This window comes from Podarcis tiliguerta (genome assembly GCF_965153285.1).
Source record: "Podarcis tiliguerta genome assembly, chromosome: 11".
NCBI classification, from domain to species: domain Eukaryota; kingdom Metazoa; phylum Chordata; class Lepidosauria; order Squamata; family Lacertidae; genus Podarcis; species Podarcis tiliguerta.
This window is the reverse complement of record NC_139544.1, coordinates 44,474,433-44,495,235: the sequence shown is the minus strand read 5'-3', so window position 1 is coordinate 44,495,235 and position 20,803 is coordinate 44,474,433. Positions and strand designations below refer to the sequence as shown.

The 20,803-nt window shown below is 45.2% G+C and overlaps 1 protein-coding gene across 4 annotated transcripts in view; it reads left to right on the top strand.

Annotated features, from left to right (window-relative positions):
* The first annotated feature begins 3,508 nt into the window (after positions 1 to 3,508).
* The window catches only part of GHR (growth hormone receptor), a 105,140-nt gene continuing 87,845 nt past the window's right edge, over positions 3,509 to 20,803 (top strand). Inside the window, exon 1 of one of the 4 annotated variants that reach the window (XM_083402905.1) lies at positions 3,509 to 3,991. The gene's annotated coding sequence lies outside the window, so the exon portion shown is untranslated. Of the gene's footprint in view, positions 4,265 to 20,803 lie in introns of all 4 variants that reach the window. The other 3 variants (XM_083402903.1, XR_014502790.1, XM_083402906.1) reach the window with 3 other exon arrangements.

Genomic DNA, 20,803 nt, shown 5'->3' with positions numbered 1-20,803 from the left:
CTAGAATACATGCATTTTTGTAAACATTGTTGGTTGGAGAACGACACTGCAAGTGTGAATTTTGAAGGATGGGTTTGGTTTGGTTCTCATGTTGTTTCAGAAAGTGCAGGTTTGACAGATTCAGTTTCAAATGCAAACTGAATTGGATCTCTTCCCCTACCCTTAGTGATCAATAATCTAAAGCATGGATGTTCCAATCCTTTCCAATCCTGTGCCTCTAGTAGTAGTGCTAATGCTAAAAGGAAAGCAATTACTAAAATATAAAAGTTTTAAAAAAGGAAAAGGAAATACAGTGGTACCTCGGGTTAAATACTTAATTTGTTCCGGAGGTCTGTTCTTAACCTGAAATGGTTCTTAACCTGAAGCACCACTTTAGCTAATGGGGCCTCCTGTTGCCGCTGCACGATTTCTGCTCTCATCCTGAAGCCAAGTTCTTAACCCGAGGTACTATTTCTGGGTTAGCGGAGTCTGTAACCTGAAGCGTATGTAATCTGAAGCGTATGGAACCCGAGGTACCACTGTACATTGGTGTATCTCTCATCGGACACAGAATGTATGGCCTATTCCTGTATCAGAAAAATTAACAGAAAGATTACATGCATTGAATAAAAGAAATGATGTAGACGATTTTGTTGAAATTTGGCATCTCTTTATAAAATAGTTTACTGATAATCCTGAAGAATGGCAACTACTGAAATCACAGACTAGACTTTAGCAAACTTAACTAGATTGATCTGTCCTGGAGTGGAAAGTGGGGGGCGAATTGGGATTTCAGTTTTGTATCCTTTTCTCTCTTTTGTGAAAGAAAATCAACAAAACTATATATTAAAGAGAGAGAGAGAATATTCTAAAGCATGCCCCTCGAAATGATTATTTTAATCCATGCAGGTGATTGCAACAAGCAAAGCTGGGGCTGGTATTCCTTTTGTATTAATGACACTGAAAGAAAATTATGTCCTTGTAAGCATTGTTTTCGCTTCTCTGTCCCTGACCATTGCAAAATAATGTGGTGGCTCTCAGGAATACGCTTTTTTAAAGTACTTGCTTTGTCTGTGTCTTTTTCTTTCTTTCTTTTTAATCTACAGTGTTCCAGTTTTGAAGGACACTTTTTTCAGACACCTCGTACCTCTTAACAGTTTCTGTACATTCCCACAATAATCATGTTTTTCTTCCTTCCTTTAAAAACAAAGCACCGTTTTACATGCGTAATGTACATCCTCCAGCACGTACTACTAGTCAAAATGTGGTCAGGATGTGCATCTTATACGTGAATCTAGAGAGTGCCAAAGCAAGATAATTCCAAGGGCATTTCGGTCCCTAATCAATGTGCGGCAGAACTGAGACGAAGGAATGTTTCTGTTTTTCTATCTTCACCTTGCAATGGATAAGAGAATTTTACTGCAAAGCTTTATTGGGTCAATTAACCCTTTGGAAACCACACAGCAGATTACTTTTTTTTCCTAACACTGTTTTTAAAAGGGTTGCTCATTTGCAGTACAGTTACACAAGGGATGGAGAATTTGCGGCCCGGCAGATGTTGTTGGACTACAGTTTCCATCATCCCTAACCATTGACTATGCTGGCTGAGGCTGCTAAGAGTCCCAACAACTTTTACAGGCTGCAGGTTGCTCGCTCTGGGATGCAACATATTTTATTTAGCTGCATTATTAAATGCATTGTGAGAGGAGTGGAAGAGCAAACATCTGGGCTTCCCCAAGCCAGCTGTTGTGCCTGGATGGTTGCATAAGGACCTGCTTTCAGAGAGCCAGTTTGCTATCTTGACTTAGTCCCAAAGCAGAATCTGAGTGCAAGAGCACTCTCCCTGGTACATAGCCCTATGTCCATTTGTATAATTTAATAACCTTGTTTACGGCTACTTGTGGTGGTGCCTTGTGTTCTTTGGGATGGAAAGCAGGGAGGCCAACAGTAGGTGGAGCCAGAGCTAATGACAGACTGCGCCAGCTAACCCCACACTGCTTCTCTGTTTATTCCTGCCTCTCCTTCCTCTGTTATTCCCCCCTTGCCTCAGTCTAGATTGCAAGCCGCTCAATGGTGCAGAGATCTCCCCTCTTTTTGCTTCTGTTGGTGCAAAATGAATACAATGAAAGGACTGCATTTCTTACAATGCTTGGCACTGAGGATGTGGTAGCAGTGAAGCTGGCCGCAGGTAAAGGTGCTTCTGAGGAATAACTGGTTCCTGCAATATTGAAATCAGACTAGACACCTGTGTTTTCCAAAATTAACAAAAGCCAAGAATGGTATAAGTACAAAAATGTCCTGGAGGGCCACAGGTTTCCCCCTCCCTGATCTTTATACCTAGCAATCAGAGCAATGGTGTAATGGTTATAGTGCAGGACCTGGGGGTAAAGGTAAAGGGACCCCTGACCATTAGGTCCAGTCGTGGCTGACTCTGGGGTTGTGGTGCTCATCTCGCTTTATTGGCCGAGGGAGCTGGCGTACAGCTTCTGGGTCATGTGGCCAGCATGACTAAGCCGCTTCTGGCAAACCAGGGCAGCGCACGGAAATGCCGTTTACCTTCCCGCTGGAGCAGTACCTATTTATCTACTTGCACTTTGACGCGCTTTCGAACTGCTAGGTTGGCAGGAGCAGGGACCGAGCAACGGGAGCTCACCCTGTCGCGGGGATTCGAACCGCCTACCTTCTGATCGGCAAGTCCTAGGTTCTGTGGTTTAACCCACAGCACCACCCGCGTCCCATGACTTGGGGGACCCGGGTTCAAATCCTCACTTGGCCATGAAGCTTGGTGACTCTGGGTGACTGGTCGCTACCTCTTAGCCTAACCTGCACAGTTTCTGCATTGCAGTGGTTTCTCATGCTTGCTTCACATGCAAAGGTCACTGGTTCATAAGTGGGGAGAAACATACGGGAGGGACATAGCTCAGTGGCAGAGCATTTACTGTGCATGCAGAAGGCATCAGGTTTGATGCCGGGAACCCTCAGGTAGGGCTGGGAGAGAGTCCCTGCCTGAAATCCTGGGCAGCCGCTGCCAGTCAGTGTGGACAAGTCTGTGCTAGATGGGCCAGCAGCCTGACTCTGTAGGAGGCAGCTTGTATGTATGTGCCTACGTCACAGGGTTGCTGTGGGGATTCAATGCGGAGGGGGGAAACTATGTATACCACCTCGAGCTCCTTGCGGGATACAACGCAATAAATAAATAGTGCTATATCGGTGGCCCAAATGAAATGTAAAGAAACGGATGGGCAGGTCCTGCTTTCATTCTGCCCCACAAGGGGCCGAAGATTCCTGCATTGCAGGGGGTTGGACTAGTTGACTCTCGGCATCCCTTCCAACTCTGCAATTCTGCGGCATCGAGTATATATTCCTCCCTTTCCCACCCCTCTTCAAAAACAAAACTGTGAAACGAACTTGAATGTCCACCGTGGAGACCCTTCCTCGGTTCGGAATGGGAAAATACTAGCCCTGCAGTCGCGAAGTTCTCTCTCTAGGTGGAGCCCCGAAAAAAGAAAAGGGGGGGGGGAATTATTTTGGACGAGGGAGGGGGGATCCAGGCAAAAAAGAGACGCGCGCTAAGGCGCACCTCCTCCCGGGCTGGGCAGCAACCCAAGCTTGCCAGAACACAGCGCTTGCCTCCTCCCTGTCTCGCAGCCAGCCAGCCCCCCCGCCCCGCTTCGCCCCTCCGCCCGGAGCAGAAAGTGCCGAGCAGATCCCTTCTTAAAAGAAGCCGCTCCCCTCGGCGGACATAAAGCCCGCCTCTCCCTCCAGGCGCAACTCTCTCCAGGAGAGCGACGCTTTCCAACTCTCCAACAGCAGCGGCGGCTACGGCCATGGGAAGAAGGAGAGGCGGCGGCGGCGGAAGAAGAGGAGGGTGCCTTGGGGGCGACAAGTGAGATCCCGGCAGCCTGGGTCGGGGTACGCGCAGCCAGGGGCGTAGCTGTTTGTCTGCCCTGGCGAGAGCGCAGCGTCCACGAAGACAAGAGAGAGCGCTGGACTTCTGCGCCTCGTTGGCAAGGCAGGTAAAGGAGGGCGCACGAGGGGCGCATTCTTATTCCAGGGTTTCCTTCGCGTCTTCCCCCGTAGGGGGTCGACATTCCCCGTCCTCCCTCAGCCCCCACGAGGGGCGAGTGGTAATCTGATCTCCGTCGTGGAAGCCTGGCCGAGGCTTGGAGGTTGGAGACTCTTTTCCTCTGCGCTCTCCGCCTCCGATGATCCCTGCGTTTCCAGCCGCGCTCGCTCGCTGGAAGGCAAAGTTTCTTGAGTGCGCAGCGACTTCGCCTTGTCCCAGGTGAACGTGCAAACGAACGCCTGTTGATTGCAAACTTCGAGGAAGTTGGGGAGAGCGAAGGAACTGGCGGGCAGGATTCGCTTCCTCGGGCAATGGGAAGTTGGGAGTGTGTGTGTGTGTGCAAGGCCAGCTACTATAGGGAGAGGCACGGGTTGTTGTTTTTTGAGGGGGCGGTTGTTCTCAGTAGTTGATAATTGTAGCAAGCGCCCCCTCCTTCTGAAAGAAAGAGGCGCCCTTTTCCTCCCAGCTTTGACAGCTTGAAGCGAGGTCGATGCCGATTGTTAGGTGGAAATAGAGGTTTCTTTCTGGTGGAACACCCCCCCCCCTCCGAAAGCCGTGTCACGTCTGTTGCAACAGGAACAACAAAGGTCTCGTGGCACCTCTTAAGACGTAACATATTTCTGACGGCGGAATCTTTTGTGGACTACAGCTTGTCTCAGGACTCTTTGATTAGTCCACGGAAGTTTATACCGTCAAAAATGCGGTAGTAGTCCTTAAAGTGCCACAAGTCTCTTCGCGGTGGTTGTTTGTTTGTTTGGTTTTTCTCCTTGACTTCTACTTTTGCTTGCTTGCTTGTTTAGGTTCGGGGTGTTGCTTGCTGTTGTAATCCAGAGGAGCTATTGCAACAAAGGTAGATTTCGATGGGGATGCTTAGTTGCATGGCTAAGGAGGGCTTTTTCACTTTTAGACCAGTTTTTGACAAACTAGCTCACCTCACCTGTTGTTCTGGATGGGGTGGGATTTATTGCACCTGATATGAAACTGGCGTCCCTCCACCAACTTTATATGAATTCTTGTCCGCTCTCATCTCCCCCAAATTCAACACACTCTTGTCCCAGATCTCCATAAGAACACAGAATGCCCAGCCTAGCAGAACAGCACCATTGCAGAATAGCACCCAAGGAGCAAATATCCTTGCAGCTCAACCCAATCCATGTTTCCTTGGAGCTGGGAGGAACACACAAGGCCATCTAGTCTAAGCCCCTGCAATACAGGACTGTTTTGCGCAACATGGGACTCAAACCCACAACCTTGAGATGAAGAGTCTCATGCTGTAAGCAGCTGAGCTATCTTGCTCCACTGTGTTCAGTGAGGCTAAGTAAAAGTGCATAGAATCACAGCTTTAATGTCGCCTGAATACTGATGTTAGCTAGAATGGTATAGCTGCCTGCTTAATTACAGTCTTTCTATCCAGGCATTGTGTCGTTAAGGGTATTCATTTACTCAGCGCTATTAAAGATTCCCTAGGTAAACTCAAATTAAGTTTCATTGACGGGCTTACAGATTACATTGATAGGTAATTGATATGCAGTTGCACTTTACCCAGAATTACAATAATTACCCTTGTCTGCTTTCGCGCAAATAAAGCTGGGAGGTCACAATCCGGCTAAAGTTCAGCACCGCTGAGGCTACCAGCCTGTTCACACTTACCTAGGAGTTAATGCCATTGAGCACAAGTGGGATTTGTTTCTGAAGAAATGCGAATGGGATTGTGCTGTTGTCTAGTAGATTTCGATGGGATGGAGAGAACTAAGCATGTAATTAAGAACACAATTATGAACATTGAATGCAGTTCGACTGAATGCGGTGTGAACTACTTCCACACAAATACACATAGGTTTGTGGTCCATCAACAACAGTGGGGTTTTTGAAGTGCCTACCTTTGGTAGAATCGTGCTCATGAAATCTTTTTAGTCCACTGAGAAGGTGGATTTCCCCCCTCTACGTGAGATGGTTTATATAAAATGGAAGAGCAAGCCTCTTAAGTCAGCCTTTTCAGCTCCCACTCCTGCCCTCTGCAGACATTCCGTCCCCAGCACAGGGGGCTGTGCGAATAACAAAAGGGGTTTCAGGATGGGGGACGGGGGCAACAGGCTCTTCCCCTTGTGCAGTGTGTAATTGTGTAGTGAATAAGCACGAAGGGAACCTTCGCACAGAGCTATGGTGAGATAAGGAATGGAAGGTTAAGTCACACAGATTTCTGAACCTGGATTCAAAAAGATTTTCTGTGAGTGCACCAACACTCTGATCTGTGTACACACATTCCTGTTTACTCTGGCTCCAGTGCACTCCCACTGCTGGTGTTCAAAGCAGAGCACATGTTAGATTAGGGTGTGTTGAATTTTCCAGCTCTCAGCCTCCCCAAATGAGGGTGTGGGTGGGCTCAAAAGTTGTGACATTAGTTGGGAATTCAAAAGCTGTTTTGGTGAAATTAAAAAATAATTTAGTTTTACTTGGTAGGTAAAACCTGCGTACAATTTCATAGAAATCATTAAAAATGATTGCTGAAGTACTTGCAGTTCTGTGTTTATATTATTTATTTATCTGCTTACTGTTTAGCATTATAGTATTTAGCACTGTGACATTTTCAGATGGTAAAATTAAAATGTGTTGGTTTTTCCGTAAGCATCTTCCGTGCTTCTTCATCAGGTGTAGACTTAGCATGCTAAACGTTGTCCAGTCACAAAAACAGAAGCAGATTTGAATTCTTCACACCCAAAAACATATTTTTAAGACCCCCCACTGAAGAATTTTGCAAACATTAACTTTCACCCCCTAAAATGCAATGCCAATCCATATGTATCCTGTTGTTCCTTGAGAAATACTGCTCTTCGATGAGTTTTCCTGCAAACCAGCTTCTATCTGATTTGAAAATGTCAGCGGAGGTGTATACATTTGAGATACCTGCTGCACATGCACTTAGGACAGCACATTGCAGAAGCACCTGTATTAATCTACCAAATGCCTTGCTTTGTTTAGAATTATAAATATACTTCTGGACGGCTTCCCTCCCACCAGAAAGGACTTGCATGTTACAAACGTACCACAGAATATTAAAAAAATCCAGAAGTAGAAATATATATGTATACAAGCACTTACTGTATTTTTCGCTCTATAAGACGCACCTTTTCCCTCCTAAAAAGTAAGGGGAAATGTGTGTGCGTCTTATGGAGCGAATGCAGGCTGCACAGCTATCCCAGAAGCCAGAACAGCAAGAGGGATCACTGCGCAGCACTCCGTCTCGCTGTTCTAGCTTCTGGGATAGCCACGCGAAGCCTCTTCAGGGCAGCAGGATGAAGGCTCCCCCTGCCTTGAAGAGGCTTTGCACGGCTATCCCAGAAGCCAGAACAGCGAGAGGGATCGCTGTGTAGCGATCCCTCTTCCTGTTCTGGCTTCTGGGATTCAGAATATTTTTTTTCTTGTTTTCCTCCTCTAAAAGCTAGGTGCATCTTATGGTCTGGTGTGTCTTATAGAGCGAAAAATACGGTAAATGTTACCTATTCATTAATCAATCAAGGAGGAAAGATTTACACTGTGTATAAAAAGTAAATGACCGAGCAGGAAAACAAAAGCAGAGCAAGAAAAACTTAATTGCACATCGGGGTAACATAACAGCACTCTGTGTGGCTGTGTAGACACTGTGCCTTTTAAGCACATTTGAAACACATTTCCCTCTCAAAGAATTCTGGGCACTGCAGTTTACTAAAGGTTGCTGGGAATTCTGACTCCGCGAGGGTTAAAATGCACTGCTCAGAATTCTTTGAGGGAAGTAATGTGCTTTGAATGCACTTTAAAATTATGGCGTAGGCACAGCCTTTGGCCAAAGGCCCGCTGCAACAGGCTGGCTTTTAATAAGTGGTTTAAAAAGTGGAGGTTTCTTTATGAGATGCTCCTTTTAAAACAGCGAATATTTATTTATTTATTTACTAAATTTATATCTCACAGGAGGCAAACAAGCACTGAAACAATAAACATTTCTATAAAACAATTGCGATGACTGGGGAAAATCTTGGGTTAAAAGGCTTGTTGACAGAAGGCCTTCTTCAGTAGGTGCTGAAAAGATGGTGCCCGTATAGTATTCAAGGGGAGGGAAATCTCAAGGATAGGTGCCACCACAGTAAAGGGGCAATTCCTACATTATGCACAAGAAACCTCCTGATAAGATGGTATTAGCAGGAGGTCCTCGCCTGCAGAGCACAGGGATAGATTGGGAACATAAGGCATGATGGGAATTGTAGGCGACAACATCAAGATGGCCACAGGTTCCCTGTCACATGTAGCAAGCATAGCTGTCAACTTTTCCCTTGCGAGGAATCCTATTCGGAATAAGGGAATTTCCCTTTAAAAAAGGGAAACGTTGACAGATATGGTAACAAGCTCCCCAAAGATCTCAGTTTGTGTTCCGAATGCCAGGTTTCATAATCTTCTGTTTACAGAGGTCGGGTAAATTAGTACATGAAAGAAGAGAGAAGAAGGCATCTTCTGTTGAAACTTAAAATTTTAAAAGCTGCCCCACTGCCAAGATGTGTTGAAAATGTCATGTGTGCCAACTCCGGGCTCGCTTAGCTCTGAGCATCCTTGTCTCTTCTAAATGTGAGGCTCTCTGAAATGAGGAAAACAAGATATCCCTTGTAGCTGCAACTAGGCTTTCAAAGCTTCGTTTTGCTCCAGGAGATCTACACAAAGCACATTTTCAACCTGGGAGGGAGTATGAAACACCCACAGTTGTGAGCGGCAATGTAGCCAGAGAGCTCCTGACCACCTGGTGCTCAGTGTCATAAAGAAATGTGGAGAAAGGGGTTTCTTGAAACCTCTTTATTAAAAAACAAATTCCACCAAATCTATTTATTTATTCATTTTCTGCATTTATATCCCATGTGCAGAAACCGCCTTCTTGACCGTTGGGCCCACTACTGGTCCATTCACCTCTTAATTTATTAATTTTATAATAATAATAATAAAACCCCTCACAATCAAGAATTTAAATCATACATCTTAATTGACTCCCCTCCACTCCCTCTCCTGGTTCCATTATTTTATACTTATTCATGCACATCCATAAAGTCTTATATGCTTAACAGTCCATTTTTAAAACCTTATTCATGTTGTTACAAGTGCCCTTTAAAAGTTCAGATAATGTAAAACCTATACACAAAGCTTGCAAGATATGCATTAAACCAGGCTTCCTCAACCTTGGCCCTCCAGATGCTTTGAGACTACAATTCCCATCATCCCTGACCACTGGTCCTGCTCGCTAGGGATCATAGGAGTTGTAGGCCAAAAACATCTGGAGGGCTGAGGTTGAGGAAGCCTGCATCAATCATTTCCCCTTGTTTGTTTTTTAAAAAAAGGAGAGGGAAAAAAATCAACGTCCTTTCTTTATTGGGTTTCAAATTATCCAGTATGTCCTCCATAGTTCATTAGTTTGTTTTGCCAATCTTATCTTCTTTGGGGGTGGCTTCTTCCTTCTATGGGGATGGGCTGGTCTTGGCCTGGCATCCACTCTCAGATGCAGGAACAAAGTCCTTTGCACAGTAAATCCATTAAGTCCTGTACCTTTCAAAACCATAGCTTCTACTTTTTTAAACAAAAGTCATTTTCAACATTCTCTTCAAATCTTTATATATCACTTCCCAGGCCTGGTTGCATCAGCTCAATCTGCCGGGGCCTATCTTCATGTGCAAGGAAAGTCCCTGACTCACCGAGGGTTTGAGACCTATCGGCTACCCTCACCTGGTTTAGCCAGCCATTCCCAGAATGTAGAGTAATGCAGGTGGCGCTGTTGGTTAAACCACAGAGCCTAGGGCTTGCTGATCGGAAGGTCAGTGGTTCGAATCCCCGTGATGGGGTGAGCTCCCGTTGCTCAGTCCCTGCTCCTGCCCACCTAGCAGTTTGAAAGCACATCAAAGTGCAAGTAGATAAATAGGTACTGCTCCGGCGGGAAGGTAAACGGCATTTCCGTTCGCTGCTCTGGTTCGCCAGAAGCGGCTTAGTCTTGCTGGCCACATGACCCGGAAGCTGTACACTAGCTCCCTTGGCCAGTAAAGCGAGATGAGTGCCGCAACCCCAGAGTCAGCCATGAATGGACCTAATGACTGGGGTCCCTTTACCTTTACCCAGAATGTGGCTGCTATTGCATGCTGACAGCTTCTAGGAGCCACAGGTAAGAGCTGAGTGCAGGGTGTGGACCAAAGTTGGACAAACTACCCCAGAAGGAGCACGACATGTCCCCACCAAAGGTTTTACCCCTCCCCTAACTAGTAGCTAATAATAATAATAATAATAGGACACAACAGGTGTTTTCTTTGTATGACTCGCTGCGCTGTTAGCTGCACCTTGCTACTGTCAGGAAGTGCTGTAAAATAATTGCAATCCTGCTCCAAAGAACTGACAGGCTGTTCAGACATGCTACAAGGATATGTTATGTTTACTATACAATATAAACATACTTGTGCCTGCCTGCCTTCTGCCTCCTCTTTTCATTTCTTTCAGTAAATATTTCTTGGATGAAAAACAATGCCTTCTGAAATGGCACACATTAGGACCCCATCTGCACTATACATTTAAAACAGTATCATACCACTTTAAACAGCCATGGCTTCCCCCAAAGGATCCTGGGAACTGTAGTTTGCTAAGGGTGCTGAGAGTTGTTAGGAAGCCCCTATTCCCCATTGTTTTAGATCATTTTAGGGTGCCTTGTTGTTTTACTGTGTTAATGCATTTTGTGTTGTTTTAAGTTGCCTTGAGGATAGGCTGCAATAACAAAAACTGTAAATGGCTGTTGTTGTTGGTTTTTAAATAGTAATTTGTGTTTGGGTGCTGGCTGGATTGCTTCATCGCAACCACTTTTGATACCTTTGATAAACAACCATCCTGCCTGAATGGCAAGCCCCCAAAGGGGTAATTTAAACATGATCTTGTTTAGGCCTCAATTTTCTCATGCTTTCTGGCAAATAACTGTGTTTAGAATTGCAGGCTATGCCTGTTTACTGCTTTAAATGCAGCAAAATAAAAGATTTTTGTGGAATCTAGCACTGCTATGTTGTAGGAAACCTGCTGGGATAAATACATGGGTGAGCAGTTTATTCCAAAATTTAACTTTATTTTGATAATGGTGATTGAGAATTTTAAATTCCTTCTTAGGCTTCCCACCGCAACATTCAACATTTCAGGGGATGCAAGTCTTGTCCAGCCCACAGCTAAGTGACGGTGCTGAATTAACTGTTGTGCAAAGAGGAGGACAATTCACAATCCTACCAAACAGCCCCCGTGATTATCTAATTACCTGTGGGGGGTGGTTTATTTATAGCAAAGAAACTCAGGTTGCAATACTGGAAGTAAGCCCTATGAAACACAGTGGGACTTGTTTCTAAGTAAAACTTGCATCGGAATATTACCGGTACTCAACATTCCTTCTTTGGTCACTGCCATGGGCTCCTTTAAATTTAATTTGGATTTACTTTTGTCAGATTTACTTTTGTCAGAATTTAGCCCTTTAGCCCTTTCTCGTGATTGGTAGATTTTAGATTGGTAGACTTACTCGATTTCTGCAGAAACAGTAAATCTGAGTTCGATGGGAATACATGGCATTTTGACGAGTACAAAGTTGTGAGCAAACTACAGATGATGGATACACAAAAAGTTCAAATCGGTGTTTGAAGTTCCCAAGGCACCAGGCACGTTCAGTTGTGACCACATGGGGATTTCTGGATGCCAGGTTGGTGCTTGCCATCTCCATCTGGCTGGTCCCTTCAGCTTTCTTCAGCAGGTGAGCAGAAGAGCTTATTTATTGCATGTATATCCCACTTTTTCGTCCAAGGAATACATTGTTCACCCCTGTCCTCAATTAATCTCTCCAACAACCCTACGAGGCTGTGACTGGCCCAAGGTCACCTAGTGAGTGGGGATTTGAACCCTGATCTCCCAGGTCCTAGTCCAGTGCTCTAACCACTACACCACACTGGCTTCCTGGAGAACTTCTGCTATAGGACAGTTATATTAATTAAGTAGGTAAATACATATGGGGAAAACAACATGTCAATAAGAGAAGGATCCGAACTACTTTCCTTGAAGCTTGAATGTGGGTTTTATTATGGATTGTATAGTTGATGTTTCAGTGTGTTGTAAACCACTTGGAGATTTTTTTTCTTTAAAATATAAATAGTTAATAAATAGTAATAAATAATAACAATAGTAATAATAATAGTTTTTTTAAAAAATTGGGAAAAGGTGCCTAGACATTCTGTTGTGGCAACTGTAACCTAGGTTTAAGGTGCCATTGGTCGATGAGCTTTATATATGAATTTCTAACACTGGTTCACCTTCATGAAAAGAAAAGAACCGCTCCGTTTATATATCAAAAGTATTTATCAAGATAGAATCCATAATATGTAAAAATGCATCTGTGGTGGAAGAAAGAATAGGAGGGAGAAAAGGGTGGAAGAAACAATAGTACTCTAGCAGGAGAGTTTTTTTTTCCTTTAAAGAACCTATCCACATGATGCTGACACAGAACTCCACATATACATTCTGCAAAAGAAGGAAAGAACGCTACCCCCTTCTCACCCCCCCACATCTCTCCCCCCAACTCAAAATGCCTACAATAGCAATATCTCACACCAAATGTAACTGACCTGTAGAAAAGACAATGTGAACTGAAAACAGAGGTGCCATGTGTATCTTTGTTGTCCGTGAAAATATTTCAATAAAAAACTATTTTTTAAAAATAAGAAGTCCAAAAATATGTCAGGAAAAAGCTTTCTGCTAATCAAGTAGAGTCCAAAGTATGCAGGCAGAATTAGCTTCAACCCAGTAATTGCATCATGCGGCTACCAGGCTCTCCTGCTTAGGAGCTGGAAAGCTGCACAGTAAGAGGTTACTGGTACCAAACATCACGCAGGCTTCCCTCTGCCTAGTGTCAGCTGTTTCCACCCTCTTAAGCTTTGCACAGCGCACTGTATATGTATCTCTGACCCAGTAATAAGCTTGGCGTTCTTTGCATGGAAGATAAAATAGGAAAGATTTAAAGCTGAACTGGGAATGTGATTGGTTTGATGATCTGGAGTGTGTGGAGAGAGAAGGAAGGGAGCCTCACCTTCTTCGCTGTATTCAACAGGAGTCTGAGCTCTAGGAGGTTTTAGTGCAGCTAAATGCTCACTCCTTTGGGATTCATCGTAGAAAGCATCAGAAAGAAGCTTCTTAGCATAGAATATGAAGCTTCCCCCAGGCAGAGGGACCTTGTTAGGGTGCCAGGGGTAGAGCATCTGAGGGTTCTGGGTTCAATCCCTAGCATGTCCAGGTAAGACCCAGGGGAGCCACTGCCAGATAGTCTGCATAGAATCTGTAAAGTAAAGGTAAAGGGACCCCTGACCATTAGGTCCAGTCGTGACCGACTCTGGGGTTGCGGCGCTCGTCTCGCTTTATTGGCCGATGGAGCCGGCATACAGCTTCCGGGTCATGTGGCCAGCATGACTAAGCCGCTTCTGGCGAACCAGAACAGCGCACGGAAACGCCGTTTACCTTCCCGCTGGAGCAGTACCTATTTATCTACTTGCATTTTGATGTGCTTTCGAACTGCTAGGTTGGCAGGAGCAGGGTCCGAGCAACGGGAGCTCACCCCGTCACAGGGATTCGAACCACCGACCTTCTGATCGGCAAGTCCTAGGCTCTGTGGTTTAATCCACAGCACCACCTGCATCCCATAGAATCTGTAGACAGAAGCTAATACTGAGCTACACGTGCCAGGGTTTTTAATGAGTGGTTTGTAAGGAGTTATCCCAAAAGACAGCTTTAATAAAACAAACAAATGCTTTGATTCGGCATAGGATAGCTTCCTAAGCCTGAGCCTGCCTCTGGCTGGCATGGATTGCAAAATCTGTATGCAAAAACTTGTGCAAGTGCACCACGACCGAAACTGCAGGTAGCACTAGGTGCATGATTAGCAATCACATCATATTCTTTTAACAAAATGAAATACCATTTGCTTGGAGGAGGTAGTCATCTGCACTGCAGCGCTCAGGAAGGGGAAGTTTAAGCTTTGTCTTGCAGACTGTGATTTCAGTAAGAATTATCCTTCCACCTGGTGTGACAGTTACCATTGAGATAAGGGGGGGGGGGGAGAGCACTCTCTTTCCCCAGTTGTGTGTGGTTAGGTCTTCAGATACAGCAGAGGAGGACTAAGGATGAGGAGAGTTGCCTGCTTGGCCAGAACAGAAGCATCTCACTGCCCACGATGGCTACACCAGAGCCAGTGATTATATCTGGTATGCAGGAATACTGCATTCAGTTTTTTAGCCTACGATGCAGGGACTGTAAGCAGGATGGACAGTGTGCATCTGCAGCATAGCAAAATGTAGTTGTGCCTGTCCTTGGAGAGATCTTTCGTGTGTATGTGTGTTTTTTAATCATCCCAGAGCAAACACAGTGTTAAAAAGTTTTTTTTGTGTGTGGTGTGGGTAAGTCGGCTGTATGCAGAGACCCTCCTAAACTCTGGATCCATCAAGTCTTAAAAAAATAAGCCAGGCTAGCTTCCTGATGAGATGATCGCCTGGGTGATGGGCCATTAAGGGAAACAAAGGAAAGGTGCTCTGTGTGAGATGGCAAATGGGTAGGGTTTGGTAGAAGAAACAGTGGCGTAGCGTGGGGGGTGCAGGGGGGGCCGGCCGCACCGGGCGCAACATCTGGGGGTTAGGGTTTAGGGGCGCAAATCCACAGGTTAGGGGGCGCAAATCCATGGGTTAGGGGGCGCAAATTACTTGCCTTGCCCCGGGTGCTGACAACCCACGCTACGCCACTGAGAAGAAAAGGCCAGAGTTGAACTTAGAAGCTGGATGCCAAAGCTGAGAGGGTGAGCCATTCCTGGAATACTAGGCTGTGGCTATGGGAGAAGTAGGACTTTCTTGGGGTGTGGATGCTGTGAGTACCCCCCATCATAGGCTCAGATTGTATATATGTGTAAATAAACCATATATCATAAAAGCACCACAGTCACTGCTGTGCCTCATTCCTGAAAGGAAACATGAACCCTGGGCAAGCATTTGGAACCCCTGGAATCTCACACCGCTCAGAGATTGGGGTGGTGTGCAGCAATGTTTTAGGAAATGAACGAAAGCCAGAGAGACAGAAATCTGACTTTTATCTCCAGGCAAGTGACAAAACACTCAATATTTCAGAGGATTCTGGGCAGGTTCCAGCAGCAAGATTAGAATGGCACTGCAGAGTTGCCTGTGGCAATCAGTCTTGCTGATTCACATCAAGACTGCAAACTAAGGCTTTGCTTGGCTCTCAGTCAGTAAAGTATCCCCATGGTGCTTACCAGGGGATTAGGGTAATATCTGTGAGGTCTGGGCTAAGCTGTTCACTGCACCCCACCTTCAGTCCTAACTGTTGTTTATAAGACTCAGCAAAGATAAATATGATCCGGTCCAAAGTTCTGATTGGGCAACTGTGGGGATGGTCCCTGTGGTCTGTTGCAAAACGAGAATGTTCTCTCCCCAGTCTCTGACATTGTCAAATTAGCAAACCCTGCCAATACGAGCAATAATGAATCCAGTTTCTGAAATACTTGGAAAAGGATATTGACATTTGGGTACATGGGGTCATTGTTCTCATTAAGTGCAATCATGTTGCAGAACTGCCCAGCTGCCTCTGTGCTTCACATTGGCCATTTGTTCTCTTTTCTGTCAGAGGGACGTTGTTGGGTTTTGCCTTGCTTCCCCCCCCCCCCCCCGGAAAAGCGGTTCTAATCTAAACGGGGCAAAAGGGTGAGCAGCCTCTTTGGGTGGAAGGCAGTGGAGGCATAGGGAAGGATGGGTGGCCTAGAACTTTTAAAAGGACAGGTTGGGAGCTGTGGCCAGATTCAGCCCTGGACATTGTGCTGTACAGTGGTACCTCGGGTTACATACGCTTCAGGTTACATATGCTTCAGGTTACAGACTCCGCCAACCCAGAAATCGTGCTTCAGGTTAAGAACTTTGCTTCAGGATGAGAACAGAAATCGTGCTCCGGCGGCGTGGAGGCAGCAGGAGGCCCCATTAGCTAAAGTGGTGCTTCAGGTTAAGAACAGTTTCAGGTTAAGAACAGACCTCCAGAACGAATTAAGTACTTAACCCGAGGTACCACTGTATTGTGCCAGGTTAGACCATGGGCTAGTATTGTCTGCTGTGAGGTCCCATCTTCACCATACATTTAAAGCAGCATCACATCACTTCAAACAATCATGGCTTCCGCCAGAGAATCCTGGTTTGTTAAGAGTACTGAGAGTTGTTAAAAAGGTAAAGGTAAAGGGACCCCTGACCATTAGGTCCAGTCGTGACCGACTCTGGGGTTGCGGCACTCATCTCACTTTAGGAGACCCTTATTCCCCTCACAAAGCTACAGTTTTCAAGAGTTCCCTGGGAAAGGGAACAATTGTTAATTGTTAATCCACTCTGTGAATTGTATCTCTGTGAGGGGAATAGGGGTCTTCTAACATCTCTCAGCACTCTTAACAAACTACAGTTCCCAGCATTCTTTGGGAGTGACACCATGACTGTTCAAAGCGATTTGACAGTGTGGCCTGAATGACAGAGCTGCTTTCCAGAGTCTCAGGCAGAGATACAGCATTTCCCATCACCTTCCATCTGGTCTTTCTGGATATGCATTGAACGAAGGGCCTTCTGTTTCCAGGGCATGTACTATACCATTGGCTTATGGTCGTTCTCAAGCATTTGACTCCAACCCCAGGTTTCTCCTATGAGATGCTAGAGCTGAAGGAGCTGAAACTGCAGCCAGAAAAGTTCTTCTCTGTTGACAAGACAGGGGCAGAAGTCCAGTCATAGATAGTGATGTGGATTTTCCAGGAAAATTTGGGATTGGCTTGATTTGCATAGGGAAAGGTCAAGTTTGTATCTGAAAATGTCTTGGTGCCCTAATTTAGCATGTTTGCTTGACTTATTTTTTAGTAAACAAAGCTAAAAGCTTTGAAGCTGTCAAGCTTAACTAATATGTTCAACTGGCATCCATTTATCGCTACTGATGAAGGTTGGTAACTGAATTTCCCCCCACAAAAAAACTCCCCAGTACTGCAGCCATTTCCATCCCATATCACTCATTGTGATCAGAGTTGTGGTTAACCTGTTTACACACTGGTGGCATTTTACACCAATACACTTGTGCTCAAAGTGGTATGCAGAATATAGCCTAAAGAGAATAATATCACAATGACCATAATGTAACAATATTGACTGCCAGACCCAACAATTAACATTCCATTTAACATTGGGTTTTGTTGCATTTCGATTTCCTTGACTGCTAGAATGGCAGCGTTGCATGACTCCTGACGAAACTAAGGGCCAAAATGGACATCTCTGGGTTTCTGAATGTGTAAGGCTGCAGCCTACTCATTATCATAGGTTGCTGTCAACTTTTAATAGTTTTATTCAGTTTGCAGTCATGTAGAGTCTGAAGATTATTTTCATGAGTGCTGCTATTTCCTAGTGTGGAAGAGATGAAAAGAAGAAAACATTGCTGTTGCCTTCCCTTAGCAGGATTCTGTTTTCGATGATCAATCACCTCATCCAATGCCTGGGGTGGACATAAAGGTCATTTCTTAATGGAATTTTACCAGACAAACCTTACAGGAAGTGTGTGTGTGTGTGTGTGTGTGTGTGTGAACCTATAAACAAATGGCCAAATTAAATATCAGGCTGAAGTGGTCAGAAAGCAAAACCAGCAAGACCGATGAGAACAGAAAGCCAAAGAAGTGCTTTCAAAAGCACCAAGAGGGTACCTGAAGGTTCTGAAGACGTACAGCTGGTACACCCGCTCGAAATGCACTTGCATGAAAAGCCACTCAGATGTGGCTGGAAGATGAAAGGTATACAAAATCATATCCCTCTAATAGCAAACTCAAGTAGTGAGCGGTGACAGTATTGGAGCCAAGATAGGGCTACTGAGGGTGGCATCAAGCATGTGAGCTGGCAGCATGTTCTGGATCAGGGCCCCACAGTCGCTTTGTCTTCAAAGTAGAAGTGGCCATTTTTAAGCCCACTTTAAAACAAAAGTGTGTTTATTGTGAAATGTAATCCGGCCCTTTGTAGCAGGTACTACTTGTACCGTAAATAAGAAATAAACAGTGCTGTGGCATTGGGGGGCATCAGTGGCAGCTCTACTTTATATCCTAAAGCATCTTGGGTAAAATCCTAACCAGAGTCAACAAAGTCCTGACTTTTGACTTGAAGTGAGACATTGCTTCTCTCCTAATGCACCGAAAAAAAACCAAAAATCAATTGAGACAAATAATATTTGCCCAAATCTGCAGTCTAGCAACTATCCATTATTCATAGTAGGCAAATTTTAAAAAATGCCTTCCCATAAAGTAATTGGTATTGTTCCCACAAATATCCCACTCTTTAATACATGGGAATCTTCTTTACACTAAGTCAGACCATTGCTTTATCTAGCTCAGGATTGCCTACAGTGATTGACAGCTCTTGCCCAGGTTCTCAGCCTGGGGAAAGGTGGGGATTGAATCTGGGACCTTCTGCACTCCCAGGGGCCAACCAGATGCCCAGGGAAGTCCAGAAGCAGGACTTGAGTGGCCAGCACTCCTTGTGATTCCTGGCACCTGCAATTCAGAGGCATACTGTCTTCTATGATGGAAGTAGAACATAGCCATTGTCCCCAGCAGTCGTGTCACTCTCTGCTCCCGAATGTCTTCGATGTTCTAAGGGATTTGCCAGGGATGTGATAAGCACGCTTCTTAACAACACAGCTGTCTCTCTGGAGCATTTTTCAGCCTACAACATGGGTTCCAGTGAATGCTGCTTAATAATTTTCCCAATGGGTAACTATACTATACCTTATGGCGGTTCCCTCGCTGCGAGAAGCCAAGTTAAAGGGAACCAGGCAGAGGGCCTTCTCGGTAGTGGCACCCGCCATGTGGAACGCCCTCCCACCAGATATCAAAGAGAAAAGCAACTACCAGGCTTTTAGAAGATATCTGAAGGCAGCCCTGTTTAGGAAAGCTTTTAATGCTTGACGGACTATTGTATTTTAATATTTTGTTGGAAGCCGCCCAGAGTGGCTGGGGAAACCCAGCCAGATGGGCGGGTATAAATAATAATTTATTATTATTATTATTATTATTATTATTATTATTATTATTAGTCTCCTGCAGCAAAAAACAGGGTGGTTAAGTTACCTTAAAGATTTAACGCATTTCCCGTGTTTTAAGCTTCCATTTCATTGCAATACATTAAAAAGGTTTGATGCTATCCCTTGCAGACAGAGCAGAGAGAAAAGTTTTTTTAGCGTAGTATATATAGTGTTAACTGGCTTACCATTGCCTGGAGGTCTTGAGTTAACAGCAACTGTTTTTGTGAATACCATGGTTCATGGCATAATTATCAAGGCATGTACAGCAGTGTTAGAAACACGTGTATATATAAGCTAGACGCCAAATGGCTCCTTAAACCAGGATTACAGTGCCAAAACAGAATCCTTGGTTGTCATTTTTGGGCCAGACAAGCTCGAAAGTCATATTTTTCAATAGGACTTCTTGGTTCCTGAAATTCATTCTGATTGTGCAGATAAATTATAACAGATGGAATTCTACAAGATGTGTTGCTAGTGTGTGAAATCAGTCGAGAACCAAGAATCCCCAGGCATGTACGTCCAGAAAAGAGCTGGGATCCAGAAAACAGGACACCGTGTAAGGTGAAGGCCAAGCTAATGTTTGTTTATGCTAAACTGACTGCGGCGATCAATAACTATGTTTCAAAGGAACTTTTAAAAGAGGTCTAGTCAATAGGCATTGTGTTAAGTTGGGACGTGGGTGGTGCTGTGGTCTAAACCACTGTGCCTAGGGCTTGCCGATCGGAAGGTCGGTGGTCTGAATCCCCGTGATGGGGTGAGCTCCTGTTGCTTGGTCCCAGCTCCTGCCCACCTGGCAGTTCAAAAGCACGTCAAGCGCAAGTAGATAAATAGGTACTGCTCCGGCGGGAAGGTAAACGGCGGTTCCGTGCGCTGCTCTGGTTCGCCAGAAGCGACTTAGTCATGCTGGTCACATGACCCGGAAAATCTGTCTGTGGACAAACGTCGGCTCCCTCGGCCAGTAAAGCGATATGAGCGCCACACCCCAGAGTTGTTTGCGACTGGACTTACTGTCAGGGGTCCTTTACCTTTTTTAAAGTAACTTTTATTTATCAGAAACAAGAAGGAACATAAGAATTTAAGAGGCCAGTGGCCCATCCAGCTCAGCATCCCACTAGCCCTGTGGGAAATCCACGAGAGGAGCCAGGCAGAAGAGCTTGCTATCCTCCTACAGTTTCCAGTATTCAGAGCATCATCTCCATCATGGATGGCTAGGTAAAGGTAAAGGGACCCCAGTCATTAGGTCCAGTCGTGACCGACTCTGGGGTTGTGGCGCTCATCTCGCTTTATTGGCCGAGGGAGCTAGTGTACAGCTTCCGGGTCATGTGGCCAGCATGACTAAGCCGCTTCTGGTAAGATTTGTGTGTGTGTGTTGTTTTCTGGTGTGGGGGCAGGAGTTCTAAGCACTGAGGTCAGGGGGAAATTAAACAGCTAATAAAACAGAAATTCAGAGGAATAAAACAGGGTCCAATCCTACAGATCAAAGAAAGCCTGAGGGATGCCTTTGCCAAGCAGATGCCCTCAAGATGTTGTGTGGCAGCAGTTTCCATCGCCACTCACAACTCTTCTAGCTGGGGCTGGTGGGGGCTGTAGTGCAACAACATCTTGAGGGCACCTGTTTGGCAA